Source organism: Salvelinus namaycush, chromosome 3 (genome assembly GCF_016432855.1).
Source record: "Salvelinus namaycush isolate Seneca chromosome 3, SaNama_1.0, whole genome shotgun sequence".
NCBI classification, from domain to species: Eukaryota; Metazoa; Chordata; class Actinopteri; order Salmoniformes; family Salmonidae; genus Salvelinus; species Salvelinus namaycush.
In genome coordinates, this window is record NC_052309.1 from 94088230 (window position 1) to 94104133 (window position 15904).

General features: G+C 37.3%; 1 non-coding gene across 1 annotated transcript; it reads right to left on the minus strand.

Moving 5' to 3' along the window:
* Window positions 1-5460: 5460 nt before the first annotated feature.
* LOC120045221 lies at window positions 5461-5579 on the minus strand. Its single transcript, XR_005476653.1, has one exon. It is a non-coding gene; the product is annotated as a 5S ribosomal RNA (ribosomal RNA).
* Between the last annotated feature and the right edge of the window lie 10325 nt (window positions 5580-15904).

Below are 15904 nucleotides of genomic sequence, written 5' to 3' on the forward strand. Positions count from 1 at the left end.
AAAACCGCCCCCAAGCCTCAATCACTTCTCTGTAAAACAAAGGTATATTACCTAACATTTCCTTCTTCATACTCATCAATAAACCATTGTCCCCCATCCTCCCAACCTCCTGCAAATACTCTTTAAAAAACCTTTTCCACCCATAATCCAATTCACCAAATAAATATTTCCGTACCATTTTTACTCTAATTGCTGTTTTCCTTACACTTAAATCTACCAACTTCAAACCCCCCTCCTCATAACCTGCAATCAAAGTTTTAAAAGCTATTCTCACCCCCTTCCCTTCCCATAAAAAATCAACTACAATTTTATTCATTTCAGATAAAACCCATTCTGGCATATCTAAAACATTCATTACATAAATAAATATTGACATCAACAATGAATTTATGACAATTACTTTCCCTTTTAATTTCAAAGACCTCCCCCTCCACATATTTACCACCTTTCTAACTTTATTTATTACCCCACTCCATGTCAAATCCCTAGCTTCCATTTCTTTCACCCCTAAAAACACTCCTAATACCTTAAAATAATCTTTAACCACTTTAAAAGGAAAATTCCCCTCATTAATCTTCCCAATATACATTACTACTGACTTCTCCATGTTAACCTTTGCACCCGATGCTTGTCCATATACTTTAAAACACTCCATCACCCTTTTTATACTACCCTCATCTCTAACTGTTATAGTGGTATCATCTGCGTATTGATGTATCAAACTAAAACCTCCTTGCGGAGTCTCTACACAATTTATAAGATTATCTCTTTTAAGAAATGCTGCTAAAGGTTCTACCGATAAAACGAATAATAAAGCTGATAAAGGACATCCCTGTCTCACAGATCTCTCAAGAATAAAAGAATCGGTTAAAACCCCATTACATTTCACCCTACTTTTTGCCTTCTTATATAATAATTTTATCCATCCTATTATTCTATTACCAAAACCATATTTATCCATTACCCTAAACATAAAATCATGTTCCACCCTATCAAAAGCTTTATTTAAATCTATGCTTAAAACAATTCCCCCCATCTTATCATGATTCATTTTATTTATCACATCTCTAATTGTATTAATTGTATCCGCAATATCTCTACCAGGCACACTATAATTCTGTGTAGGTGCTATAATATCATTTAAAACTTGCTTCATTCTATTTGCCAGTATCTTTGCTAAAATCTTATAATCCGAATTTAATAAACTAATTGGCCTATAATTCTCTAATTTTAATTTACTCCCCTTATTTTTATATAAAATCGTTATCAGCCCTGTCACCATAGATTCAGAAATACTATCATTATCCTCCATATATTGATAAACTTCCAATAAAATAGGTGCTAAAAAACTGGCATATATTTTATAAAACTCTGCAATTATTCCATCTACTCCAGGACTCTTATTTACTTGTAAACCCTTAATCGCATCTTTAACTTCAGTCAATGTTATCTTCCCATCACACATTTGTTTATCCTCTACATTAATTTGCACATCCACACTATCCAATATCTCCTTTACACACCCCTCATCCACCTCCCCTTTCTTAAATAAATCCTTATAAAAATTCTGCACTGTTTCTAAAACCTCTACATAATCATTGACAACTTCACCCTTTATATTTTCGATCTCTCTAATATATGTTCTCCTCTGTTTATTCTTCTCTAAACCAAGAAAAAATGAAGTACATTTCTCCCCCTCCAAAACATACTTTGCCTTACTTCTTATAATTGCACCCTTACACTTATCTATTTCATATTTAGTCAATTGTGCTTTTAATTCCAAAAACTTTCCTATATTATAATTAGGTTCACTGTCACACTTCCTCATTTCTTTATCCAATTTAGCCCTCAACTCATTTTCTTCTCTTTTCATCCTACCTCTCTTTTTCCTTGCATATCCTATACTAAAAACTTTTATTTTTTCCTTAACCTTATCCCACCATGAACACTTATCATTCTCTTTCTGCTTATCCTCCATTTCACATGCTATCAAAGATTTAAGTTGTTTCCCATATTCCTCATCTCCCAAATACCCTGCATTCATACACCATATTCCACCCCCTGTTCTTTCCTTATCTAATCCCACTGAAAATGTTAAACCTGCATGATCACTAAAAGTTGTAAAAACATACTTAATATCTTTCATAAAATTCCTTAAACCTTCTTTTACTAAAACCAGATCTATCCTCGTTTGTTTCAAATCCCCTAAAACCACCTGCCTTCTAGAAAATTCTCTTTTTTCTGGATTTTCCTCTCTCCATATATCAATTATTCCTTTTTCTAACATCATCTTCTTTAAAACCCCCCTAGATACATCACTTCTAAAAATAGCTCCTCTTGTCATATCCAGTCTATCCATTTTAACATTAAAATCCCCAACTACAATACAGTTTCCCTCACACCATTTCCCTATTTCTAAAAATAAATCTTTGCGCTCTATTTCAGTATTAGGCGCATAAATATTTATAATTCTAAAAACCATACTCATATATTCAAAATCTACAATTAAAATCCTCCCATTATTATCATTATATATCTGTTTCACATTATCCACCACATCCTTCCTCAATAAAATAGCAACCCCACTTGAATTCCCTCTGCCATTGTTTACATAAATAAAATCCCTCCATATTTTTTTTACTTCTAAAACACATACGTTATCCCAGTGCGTCTCTTGAATACATAAAATATCTGAATTCTTCATTTTTACTATTCTATTAAATTTTCCCATTGTCCTCAAACCATTTGCATTTATTGACATTATATTAACCATTCTAATAAATAAAAAAATAATAAAATATAATTTCATTATTCTCTACCTGTTATCCAGTTTCTTTCCTCTTCCACCCTTTCTCTCCCCCTCTTCCCCCCGCTTTCCTCTTCCTGTATCCTTCCCTCGTTCTTTCAATCTTTTCTCCATCATCCGTATCCGATATCTCTTCCAAGTCCATGTTTTCCAGCCAACTCCCCTTCTTGACATCCACATCTGTTGTGCTCCCCGTGCTCATCGCCGTCTCTGGTATTGTCATCAACTCCATAACCCCCTCCATTTCTTCACCCCCCGAGCTACTTGTTAGTGCTGTGCTTTCCCCCAAAACCTGTGAGTCCCCCGTGCTTCCCCCCCGTCCACTCCCCCCCTCCTCCTGAAAACTCCCTCTTCTTATTTCTGTGTCCATACTGCTCCCAATTTCATTTATCTTCTGGTCCTTCTTCTTTCTTCCTTCCTCCGTCTCTCCACCTTCCACCACGTCCTCTCCTCCACCTTCTTCTCCTTCTTGCGACAATCCCACTGCTTCCTCATATATTGTTTGACTCCCCTCTTCAGCCCTAACCTCTCCACAGTTGCACTCCGCCAATCTTTTTCTGCATCCACCACAAAAATTCCTTTCCTTCTCTCCATCACATTCTCTCGCATAGTGTCCTTGATTGCCACACTTAAAACACTTAAATTCCGGGCAGTCTTTTACTATGTGCCCGGGTTGAATACACATACGACACACTCTGACCTGTTTGTCATGAATGACTCTGAAATATTCTGCTCCCTCCAACGTCTCAATTCTTGTAGAATAAGGTAATGATGTCACTTTTTCTGTGAACTTGACCTTGCAGAAACGTGTCCCGTCAACCACCTCCGTTCCTGGCCAAACTCTCCTCCTTATCTCCGAGACAGCCGCCACTCCCCAGCTACTCAGCTTGCCCAGTATCACACCATCTTCTACATATACTGGGAGATTCATGAACGACACCACCACTTCCTTCACATTAATATCTCTCGCCAGAATCTTTGTATCCTTTATTCTTAATCCATCCATTAGACGTTCTTTTCCTTTTTCATTTCTCATCGTAATTTCGTACTTCTTCTCCCCTTTCATTCGGCATCCCACCACCTCTCCACACACCTCCTTAATTGCTCTTAATAGTTCCATTGTCGTCACCTTGTCTTCTCCTTCCAACTCAATTGCCACCGTGTATTCCTTGCCATATTTCATTTCTTCTTTATCTTCATTTTTCTTCCGTTGCGCTTTTTCGTTGTCTTTGTCCATTCCGTTTGTCTTTTCCATGTTGTCCGTCATAGTAAAAAAATGAATCCAAAAAACTCTCCCCCAAGCAGAAAAACTGCAAGGGGGAAGACTAACCAAACTTAAAACTATTCAACTGAAGAAAATAATAAATTATATTGCAAAAACCAATTAATTAACAAAAATAGCTCTCGAGCAAACACTCTCCAGCAAACACTCACTCACAGCTCAGACACTCGCACCTGTCGTCACTTCTCCAATCAGGAAATGCGCATTCAGGCTAGGTATGGCCGTAAGCGAAGGGCAAACTCTTGGTACACTATATAAAGGCAATGTGTCGCTCACTCATCGGGAGACAGAGGAATGTCCACGTTGTGACTCAACACACTGAAAAAGCTCAAACCTTGCTTACATTTCCAGGCCATATATTTCACTCTTGGGGGGGGGGGGCATATCCTATGTTGACACTTATGACAACTTCATGGACTAGGGCCCTATAAAATACGGCACGGAATCCAGACATTCAAACAGAAATTCAACATTATTCAAAAATGTTTTGAACTAAGGAGGAAGTCAACTAAATCCCTTCAACTTGTTAGAAAATGCATTCATTTGCCCAAGTGAATCATAAGACATGAACAAAATGCATCAGTGATTCGTATTTCTACGCAACTTTCAGAAACGGCACAGGACTGCCCAGTTTCTGTGCGCATGCGTGCGGAGCGCGCGCATGTCTACACTTTGTGTAGCCGTTAGCTTATGAGGCTAATGATATAACCTTCTTCTGGTAGAAAAGGAAAGGCTTCCCCCAAAACCTTCTCAATTAAAAGTTAACTGCAAAGTAGCCTATGCCAGCCTGGCAGAATTATATCATGATTATTTGCATCAATCCAGTGGCCATTTGTTTTGCAAACTCCGCAATAACACGAGCGCTACAACACGAGCGCTACAGCAACACCGCTTAACCAAACTAAGGTCTCTTCCTGGCGCACACTTGCGTTTAAGGGTAACTACAAAAGTGGTCTCCTGATAGGGTTTAAACATTGTCATGGACATCCAATCGTGTTGTTTTTCTATTAATAAAAAAGGTTTATTTTGAGAGCGAAAACCTGCAGAAACAGGGACGAACGGGGAAAAGTAAATGGAGAAAAGGGGGAATTTGGGGGGGGGGGGGGGGGGGATCAGGCAAAACATTGAAGGGATTTTACAGGGCCCTAACGGACTACAGACATTGACAGTCTCCTAGCCTAAAAACAAATGCTGAATGTACTTCCTACATTTTGAGGGAAACGCACTGTCCATTATTTGATTTGATCAGGGCAGGGCAGGGAAGCACTAACAAACTGCATTTAGTCCAATAAAAGACATGATATTATTAGGGCGATAAATAAAAGGCAGTTGCTCCACGCATGACACAAGAGAACCCTCTACTGGAGCAAAAAGCTTACAGCACCTGGTATTCCCAGGCGGTCTCCCATCCAAGTACTAACCAGGCCCGACCCTGCTTAGCTTCCGAGATCGGACGAGATCGGGCGTATTCAGGCTGGTATGGCCGTAAGCGAAGGGCAAACTCTTGGTACACTATATAAAGGCAATGTGTCGCTCACTCATCGGGAGACAGAGGAATGTCCACGTTGTGACTCAACACACTGAAAAAGCTCAAACCTTGCTTACATTTCCAGGCCATATATTTCACTCTTGGGGGGGGGGGGGGGGGGGCATATCCTATGTTGACACTTATGACAACTTCATGGACTAGGGCCCTATAAAATACGGCACGGAATCCAGACATTCAAACAGAAATTCAACATTATTCAAAAATGTTTTGAACTAAGGAGGAAGTCAACTAAATCCCTTCAACTTGTTAGAAAATGCATTCATTTGCCCAAGTGAATCATAAGACATGAACAAAATGCATCAGTGATTCGTATTTCCTACGCAACTTTCAGAAACGGCACAGGACTGCCCAGTTTCTGTGCGCATGCGTGCGGAGCGCGCGCATGTCTACACTTTGTGTAGCCGTTAGCTTATGAGGCTAATGATATAACCTTCTTCTGGTAGAAAAGGAAAGGCTTCCCCCAAAACCTTCTCAATTAAAAGTTAACTGCAAAGTAGCCTATGCCAGCCTGGCAGAATTATATCATGATTATTTGCATCAATCCAGTGGCCATTTGTTTTGCAAACTCCGCAATAACACGAGCGCTACAACACGAGCGCTACAGCAACACCGCTTAACCAAACTAAGGTCTCTTCCTGGCGCACACTTGCGTTTAAGGGTAACTACAAAAGTGGTCTCCTGATAGGGTTTAAACATTGTCATGGACATCCAATCGTGTTGTTTTTCTATTAATAAAAAAGGTTTATTTTGAGAGCGAAAACCTGCAGAAACAGGGACGAACGGGGAAAAGTAAATGGAGAAAAGGGGGAATTTGGGGGGGGGGGGGGGGGGATCAGGCAAAACATTGAAGGGATTTTACAGGGCCCTAACGGACTACAGACATTGACAGTCTCCTAGCCTAAAAACAAATGCTGAATGTACTTCCTACATTTTGAGGGAAACGCACTGTCCATTATTTGATTTGATCAGGGCAGGGCAGGGAAGCACTAACAAACTGCATTTAGTCCAATAAAAGACATGATATTATTAGGGCGATAAATAAAAGGCAGTTGCTCCACGCATGACACAAGAGAACCCTCTACTGGAGCAAAAAGCTTACAGCACCTGGTATTCCCAGGCGGTCTCCCATCCAAGTACTAACCAGGCCCGACCCTGCTTAGCTTCCGAGATCGGACGAGATCGGGCGTATTTTTTTTTTTTTTTTTATCTTTTATTATGAAAAAACACATAATATTTACAACATTCAATCAATAATAAAAAAGGATGAACAATTCATCCTTTTACAAAATCAAAAAATCTAAAATAAATAAAATAAAACCTATTAAAAAACACAATCATCCACTAAATCCACTTAATAATGAAATACAAGTTTCCCATTTGACAGAATTTCAATAAAAGTACTCCCCCACACAAACAATTTTTCAAAATTTCCTCCACCGTATCTATATATTATCTCTATATCTCTCTCTAATATGCTCCTAAAAAAACCTTCCACACTCACAATTTTCCCTTCATAATGACCTAAATTCCTTCTTAATCTTATCGCATATCTAGCATGACTTATTACAAAATTCACCAAATTAATATTTAAAACTTTACTTTTCCCATTTACACCAAAAAGAAACAACCTCCTCCACTCCACCCCAGTAAAAATCTCTTCTCCCCAATGTTTTACTAAAAGTCCTTTTAAAAACTCATGAAAGTCTTTCAACCTACTACATTCAATAAAAAAGTGCATCAAATTTTCCACCCCCGTACCACAAATATCACATTCTCTTTTAATATCCCTATTTATTTGATGCAAAACCACATTTGTAAAAATCCTATTATGTTTCAATTTAAAATCATTGTCTTCACATTCTATAAAATTATATTTTACATTTACATTCTTCCATATTGATTTTACATCCATGTTTGGAAACACCCTAGACCACACTTTCTCCGCAGCAGGACTTTTTATCTCTTTTAAAATACATTTTCTATAAACCATTTTAACTTTTAGACCTGATAAATCATGTTTCTCCCCATTACTTTCATAATATAAAACTGGTAAAGCCCTAGATCTTTTGACCACCTCTTTGTTTATTAAAATCACCCACTCCCCGGGAATACATCCTAATATTTTCTTGTACATATTCTCCACAGTAGTTTTACTTATTTCTTCATCTACTTCAACCACATTGTCATATATAGCCTGAAATGGAAGAAACCCAGGAATTACCTCATATGCTATGTCACCTATCTGCCTCATCCCAGCCCTCATAAAATATTTACAAAACAACATCATATTATTGCACTTTATCTTTGGATTTAAAAATATCGGCTGATTTAAAATATTTTCTAAACTGGTACATTCATAATAAATATTTGGTAAAAACCGCCCCCAAGCCTCAAACACTTCTCTGTAAAACAAAGGTATATTACCTAACATTTCCTTCTTCATACTCATCAATAAACCATTGTCCCCCATCCTCCCAACCTCCTGCAAATACTCTTTAAAAAACCTTTTCCACCCATAATCCAATTCACCAAATAAATATTTCCGTACCATTTTTACTCTAATTGCTGTTTTCCTTACACTTAAATCTACCAACTTCAAACCCCCCTCCTCATAACCTGCAATCAAAGTTTTAAAAGCTATTCTCACCCCCTTCCCTTCCCATAAAAAATCAACTACAATTTTATTCATTTCAGATAAAACCCATTCTGGCATATCCAAAACATTCATTACATAAATAAATATTGACATCAACAATGAATTTATGACAATTACTTTCCCTTTTAATTTCAAAGACCTCCCCCTCCACATATTTACCACCTTTCTAACTTTATTTATTACACCACTCCATGTCAAATCCCTAGCTTCCATTTCTTTCACCCCTAAAAACACTCCTAATACCTTAAAATAATCTTTAACCACTTTAAAAGGAAAATTCCCCTCATTAATCTTCCCAATATACATTACTACTGACTTCTCCATGTTAACCTTTGCACCCGATGCTTGTCCATATACTTTAAAACACTCCATCACCCTTTTTACACTACCCTCATCTCTAACTGTTATAGTGGTATCATCTGCGTATTGATGTATCAAACTAAAACCTCCTTGCGGAGTCTCTACACAATTTATAAGATTATCTCTTTTAAGAAATGCTGCTAAAGGTTCTACCGATAAAACGAATAATAAAGCTGATAAAGGACACCCCTGTCTCACAGATCTCTCAAGAATAAAAGAATCGGTTAAAACCCCATTACATTTCACCCTACTTTTTGCCTTCTTATATAATAATTTTATCCATCCTATTATTCTATTACCAAAACCATATTTATCCATTACCCTAAACATAAAATCATGTTCCACCCTATCAAAAGCTTTATTTAAATCTATGCTTAAAACAATTCCCCCCATCTTATCATGATTCATTTTATTTATCACATCTCTAATTGTATTAATTGTATCCGCAATATCTCTACCAGGCACACTATAATTCTGTGTAGGTGCTATAATATCATTTAAAACTTGCTTCATTCTATTTGCCAGTATCTTTGCTAAAATCTTATAATCCGAATTTAATAAACTAATTGGCCTATAATTCTCCAATTTTAATTTACTCCCCTTATTTTTATATAAAATCGTTATCAGTCCTGTCACCATAGATTCAGAAATACTATCATTATCCTCCATATATTGATAAACTTCCAATAAAATAGGTGCTAAAAAACTGGCATATATTTTATAAAACTCTGCAATTATTCCATCTACTCCAGGACTCTTATTTACTTGTAAACCCTTAATCGCATCTTTAACTTCAGTCAATGTTATCTTCCCATCACACATTTGTTTATCCTCTACATTAATTTGCACATCCACACTATCCAATATCTCCTTTACACACCCCTCATCCACCTCCCCTTTCTTAAATAAATCCTTATAAAAATTCTGCACTGTTTCTAAAACCTCTACATAATCATTGACAACTTCACCCTTTATATTTTCGATCTCTCTAATATATGTTCTCCTCTGTTTATTCTTCTCTAATCCAAGAAAAAATGAAGTACATTTCTCCCCCTCCAAAACATACTTTGCCTTACTTCTTATAATTGCACCCTTACACTTATCTATTTCATATTTAGTCAATTGTGCTTTTAATTCCAAAAACTTTCCTATATTATAATTAGGTTCACTGTCACACTTCCTCATTTCTTTATCCAATTTAGCCCTCAACTCATTTTCTTCTCTTTTCATCCTACCTCTCTTTTTCCTTGCATATCCTATACTAAAAACTTTTATTTTTTCCTTAACCTTATCCCACCATGAACACTTATCATTCTCTTTCTGCTTATCCTCCATTTCACATGCTATCAAAGATTTAAGTTGTTTCCCATATTCCTCATCTCCCAAATACCCTGCATTCATACACCATATTCCACCCCCTGTTCTTTCCTTATCTAATCCCACTGAAAATGTTAAACCTGCATGATCACTAAAAGTTGTAAAAACATACTTAATATCTTTCATAAAATTCCTTAAACCTTCTTTTACTAAAACCAGATCTATCCTCGTTTGTTTCAAATCCCCTAAAACCACCTGCCTTCTAGAAAATTCTCTTTTTTCTGGATTTTCCTCTCTCCATATATCAATTATTCCTTTTTCTAACATCATCTTCTTTAAAACCCCCCTAGATACATCACTTCTAAAAATAGCTCCTCTTGTCATATCCAGTCTATCCATTTTAACATTAAAATCCCCAACTACAATACAGTTTCCCTCACACCATTTCCCTATTTCTAAAAATAAATCTTTGCGCTCTATTTCAGTATTAGGCGCATAAATATTTATAATTCTAAAAACCATACTCATATATTCAAAATCTACAATTAAAATCCTCCCATTATTATCATTATATATCTGTTTCACATTATCCACCACATCCTTCCTCAATAAAATAGCAACCCCACTTGAATTCCCTCTGCCATTGTTTACATAAATAAAATCCCTCCATATTTTTTTTACTTCTAAAACACATACGTTATCCCAGTGCGTCTCTTGAATACATAAAATATCTGAATTCTTCATTTTTACTATTCTATTAAATTTTCCCATTGTCCTCAAACCATTTGCATTTATTGACATTATATTAACCATTCTAATAAATAAAAAAATAATAAAATATAATTTCATTATTCTCTACCTGTTATCCAGTTTCTTTCCTCTTCCACCCTTTCTCTCCCCCTCTTCCCCCCGCTTTCCTCTTCCTGTATCCTTCCCTCGTTCTTTCAATCTTTTCTCCATCATCCGTATCCGATATCTCTTCCAAGTCCATGTTTTCCAGCCAACTCCCCTTCTTGACATCCACATCTGTTGTGCTCCCCGTGCTCATCGCCGTCTCTGGTATTGTCATCAACTCCATAACCCCCTCCATTTCTACACCCCCCGAGCTACTTGTTAGTGCTGTGCTTTCCCCCAAAACCTGTGAGTCCCCCGTGCTTCCCCCCCGTCCACTCCCCCCCTCCTCCTGAAAACTCCCTCTTCTTATTTCTGTGTCCATACTGCTCCCAATTTCATTTATCTTCTGGTCCTTCTTCTTTCTTCCTTCCTCCGTCTCTCCACCTTCCACCACGTCCTCTCCTCCACCTTCTTCTCCTTCTTGCGACAATCCCACTGCTTCCTCATATATTGTTTGACTCCCCTCTTCAGCCCTAACCTCTCCACAGTTGCACTCCTGCCAATCTTTTTCTGCATCCACCACAAAAATTCCTTTCCTTCTCTCCATCACATTCTCTCGCATAGTGTCCTTGATTGCCACACTTAAAACACTTAAATTCCGGGCAGTCTTTTACTATGTGCCCGGGTTGAATACACATACGACACACTCTGACCTGTTTGTCATGAATGACTCTGAAATATTCTGCTCCCTCCAACGTCTCAATTCTTGTAGAATAAGGTAATGATGTCACTTTTTCTGTGAACTTGACCTTGCAGAAACGTGTCCCGTCAACCACCTCCGTTCCTGGCCAAACTCTCCTCCTTATCTCCGAGACAGCCGCCACTCCCCAGCTACTCAGCTTGCCCAGTATCACACCATCTTCTACATATACTGGGAGATTCATGAACGACACCACCACTTCCTTCACATTAATATCTCTCGCCAGAATCTTTGTATCCTTTATTCTTAATCCATCCATTAGACGTTCTTTTCCTTTTTCATTTCTCATCGTAATTTCGTACTTCTTCTCCCCTTTCATTCGGCATCCCACCACCTCTCCACACACCTCCTTAATTGCTCTTAGTAGTTCCATTGTCGTCACCTTGTCTTCTCCTTCCAACTCAATTGCCACCGTGTATTCCTTGCCATATTTCATTTCTTCTTTATCTTCATTTTTCTTCCGTTGCGCTTTTTCGTTGTCTTTGTCCATTCCGTTTGTCTTTTCCATGTTGTCCGTCATAGTAAAAAAATGAATCCAAAAAACTCTCCCCCAAGCAGAAAAACTGCAAGGGGGAAGACTAACCAAACTTAAAACTATTCAACTGAAGAAAATAATAAATTATATTGCAAAAACCAATTAATTAACAAAAATAGCTCTCGAGCAAACACTCTCCAGCAAACACTCACTCACAGCTCAGACACTCGCACCTGTCGTCACTTCTCCAATCAGGAAATGCGCATTCAGGCTGGTATGGCCGTAAGCGAAGGGCAAACTCTTGGTACACTATATAAAGGCAATGTGTCGCTCACTCATCGGGAGACAGAGGAATGTCCACGTTGTGACTCAACACACTGAAAAAGCTCAAACCTTGCTTACATTTCCAGGCCATATATTTCACTCTTGGGGGGGGGGCATATCCTACGTTGACACTTATGACAACTTCATGGACTAGGGCCCTATAAAATACGGCACGGAATCCAGACATTCAAACAGAAATTCAACATTATTCAAAAATGTTTTGAACTAAGGAGGAAGTCAACTAAATCCCTTCAACTTGTTAGAAAATGCATTCATTTGCCCAAGTGAATCATAAGACATGAACAAAACGCATCAGTGATTCGTATTTCCACGCAACTTTCAGAAACGGCACAGGACTGCCCAGACTCTGTGCGCATGCGTGCGGAGCGCGCGCATGTCTACACTTTGTGTAGCCGTTAGCTTATGAGGCTAATGATATAACCTTCTTCTGGTAGAAAAGGAAAGGCTTCCCCCAAAACCTTCTCAATTAAAAGTTAACTGCAAAGTAGCCTATGCCAGCCTGGCAGAATTATATCATGATTATTTGCATCAATCCAGTGGCCATTTGTTTTGCAAACTCCGCAATAACACGAGCGCTACAACACGAGCGCTACAGCAACACCGCTTAACCAAACTAAGGTCTCTTCCTGGCGCACACTTGCGTTTAAGGGTAACTACAAAAGTGGTCTCCTGATAGGGTTTAAACATTGTCATGGACATCCAATCGTGTTGTTTTTCTATTAATAAAAAAGGTTTATTTTGAGAGCGAAAACCTGCAGAAACAGGGACGAACGGGGAAAAGTAAATGGAGAAAAGGGGGAATTTGGGGGGGGGGGGATCAGGCAAAACATTGAAGGGATTTTACAGGGCCCTAACGGACTACAGACATTGACAGTCTCCTAGCCTAAAAACAAATGCTGAATGTACTGCCTACATTTTGAGGGAAACGCACGGTCCATTATTTGATTTGATCAGGGCAGGGCAGGGAAGCACTAACAAACTGCATTTAGTCCAATAAAAGACATGATATTATTAGGGTGATAAATAAAAGGCAGTTGCTCCACGCATGACACAAGAGAACCCTCTACTGGAGCAAAACGCTTACAGCACCTGGTATTCCCAGGCGGTCTCCCATCCAAGTACTAACCAGGCCCGACCCTGCTTTGCTTCCGAGATCGGACGAGATCGGGCGTATTTTTTTTTTTTTTCTTTTATTATGAAGAAACACATAACATTTACAACATTCAATCAACAATCAAAAGGTTGAACAATTCATCCTTTTACAAAATCAAAAAAAGAAAATAAAATAAAACCTATTAGAAACACAATCATCCACCAAAACCAATTAATAATTAAAAACAAGTTTTCCATTCGACTCAATTTCAATAAAATTGCTCCCCCACACAAACAATTTTTCAAAATTACATCCACCATATTTATATATTACTTCTATATCTTTCTCTAACATACTTCTAAATAAAACCTCTACACTCACAATTTTCCCTTCATAATGTCCCAAATTCCTTCTTAGTCTTACAGCGTATCTGGCATGACTAAGAACAAAATTCATCAAATTAAAATTAATAACTTTGCTTTTCCCAGTTAAACCAAAAAGAAACAACCTCCTCCACTCAACCCCAGCAACAATCTCTTCTCCCCACTGTTGTACTAAAATCCCCTTTAAAAACTTATGAAACTCATCTAATCTACTACATTCAACAAAAAAGTGCATAAAATTTTCCACCCCCGTACCACAAATATCACATTCTCTTTTAATATCTCTATTTATTTGATGTAAAACCACGTTCGTAAAAATTCTATTATGTTTCATTTTAAAATCATTGTCTTCACATTCTATAGAATTATATTTTACATTTACATTCTTCCATATTGATTTTACATCTATATTTGCAAACACCCTAGACCACACTTTTTCCGAAGCAGGAGTTTTTATCTCTCTTAAAATACATTTTTCATAAACTTCCCTAACTTTCAAACCTGACAAATCATGCCTCTTCCCATTACCTTCATAATATAAAACCGGTAAACCCCTAGCTCTTGTTGCCACCTCTTTATTTATTAAAACACCCCACTCCCCAGGAAGACATCCTAATATTCTCTTATACATGTTCTCCACAGTAGTTCTACTTATTTCATCATTTTCTTCAACCACATTATCAAATATTGCCTGACTTGGAAGGAACCCCGGAATTACCTCATATAAGATGTCCCCAATCTGTCTCATCCCAGCCCTCATAAAATATTTACAAAACAACATCTTATTATTATACTGTATCTTGGGATTTAAAAAAATTGGCTGATTTAAAATATTGTCTAAAATGGTACACTCATAATAAATATTTGGTAAAAACTCCCCCCAAGCCTCAAACACTTCTCTATAAAACAAAGGTATATTACCTAACATTTCCTTTTTCATACACATCAATAAACCATTGTCCCCCATCCTCCCAACCTCCTGCAAATACTCCTTAAAAAATCTTTTCCATCCATAATCTAATTCCCCATATAAATATTTACGTACCATTTTGACTCTAATTGCTGTTTTCCTCACATTTAAATCCACCAACTTCAAGCCCCCCTCCTCATAACCTGCAATCAAAGTTTTAAAAGCTATTTTCACCCCCTTCCCTTCCCATAAAAAATCAACTACAATTTTATTCATTTCAGATAAAACCCATTCTGGCATATCCAAAACATTCATTACATAAATAAAAATTGACATCAACAATGAATTTATGACAATTACTTTCCCTTTTAATTTCAAAGACCTCCCCCTCCACATATTTACCACCTTCCTAACTTTGTTTATAACCCCACTCCATGTCATATCCCTAGCTTCCTGTTCCTTCACCCCTAAAAACACACCTAACACCTTAAAATAATCATTTACCATTTTAAAAGGAAAAATCTCCTCATTAATCTTCCCAACATACATTATTACTGACTTCTCCATATTCACTTTTGCTCCTGAGGCTTTCTCATATACTTTAAAACACTCCATCACCCTTTTAACACTTTCCTCATCTCTAACTGTTATTGTGGTATCGTCTGCATATTGATGAATTAAACTAAAACCTCCTTGCGGAGTCTCTACACAATTTATAAAATGATCTTTTTTAAGGTATGCCGCTAAGGGTTCTACCGATAAAACAAACAGTAATGCTGATAAAGGGCACCCCTGTCTCACTGATCTCTCAAGAATAAAAGAATCTGTTAAAACCCCATTACATTTTACCCTACTTTTTGCCTTTCTATATAATAATTTTATCCATCCTATTATTCTATTTCCAAACCCATATTTTTCCAGTACCCTAAACATAAAATCATGTTCCACCCTGTCAAAAGCTTTATTAAAATCTATACTTAAAACAATTCCCCCTCTCTTATCGCTATTCATTTTATTTATCACATCTCTAAGTGTAATGATGGTATCAGCTATGTCTCTTCCAGGCACACTATAATTTTGTGTAGGTGCTATAATATCATTTAAAACCATCTTCATCCTATTCGCCAATATCTT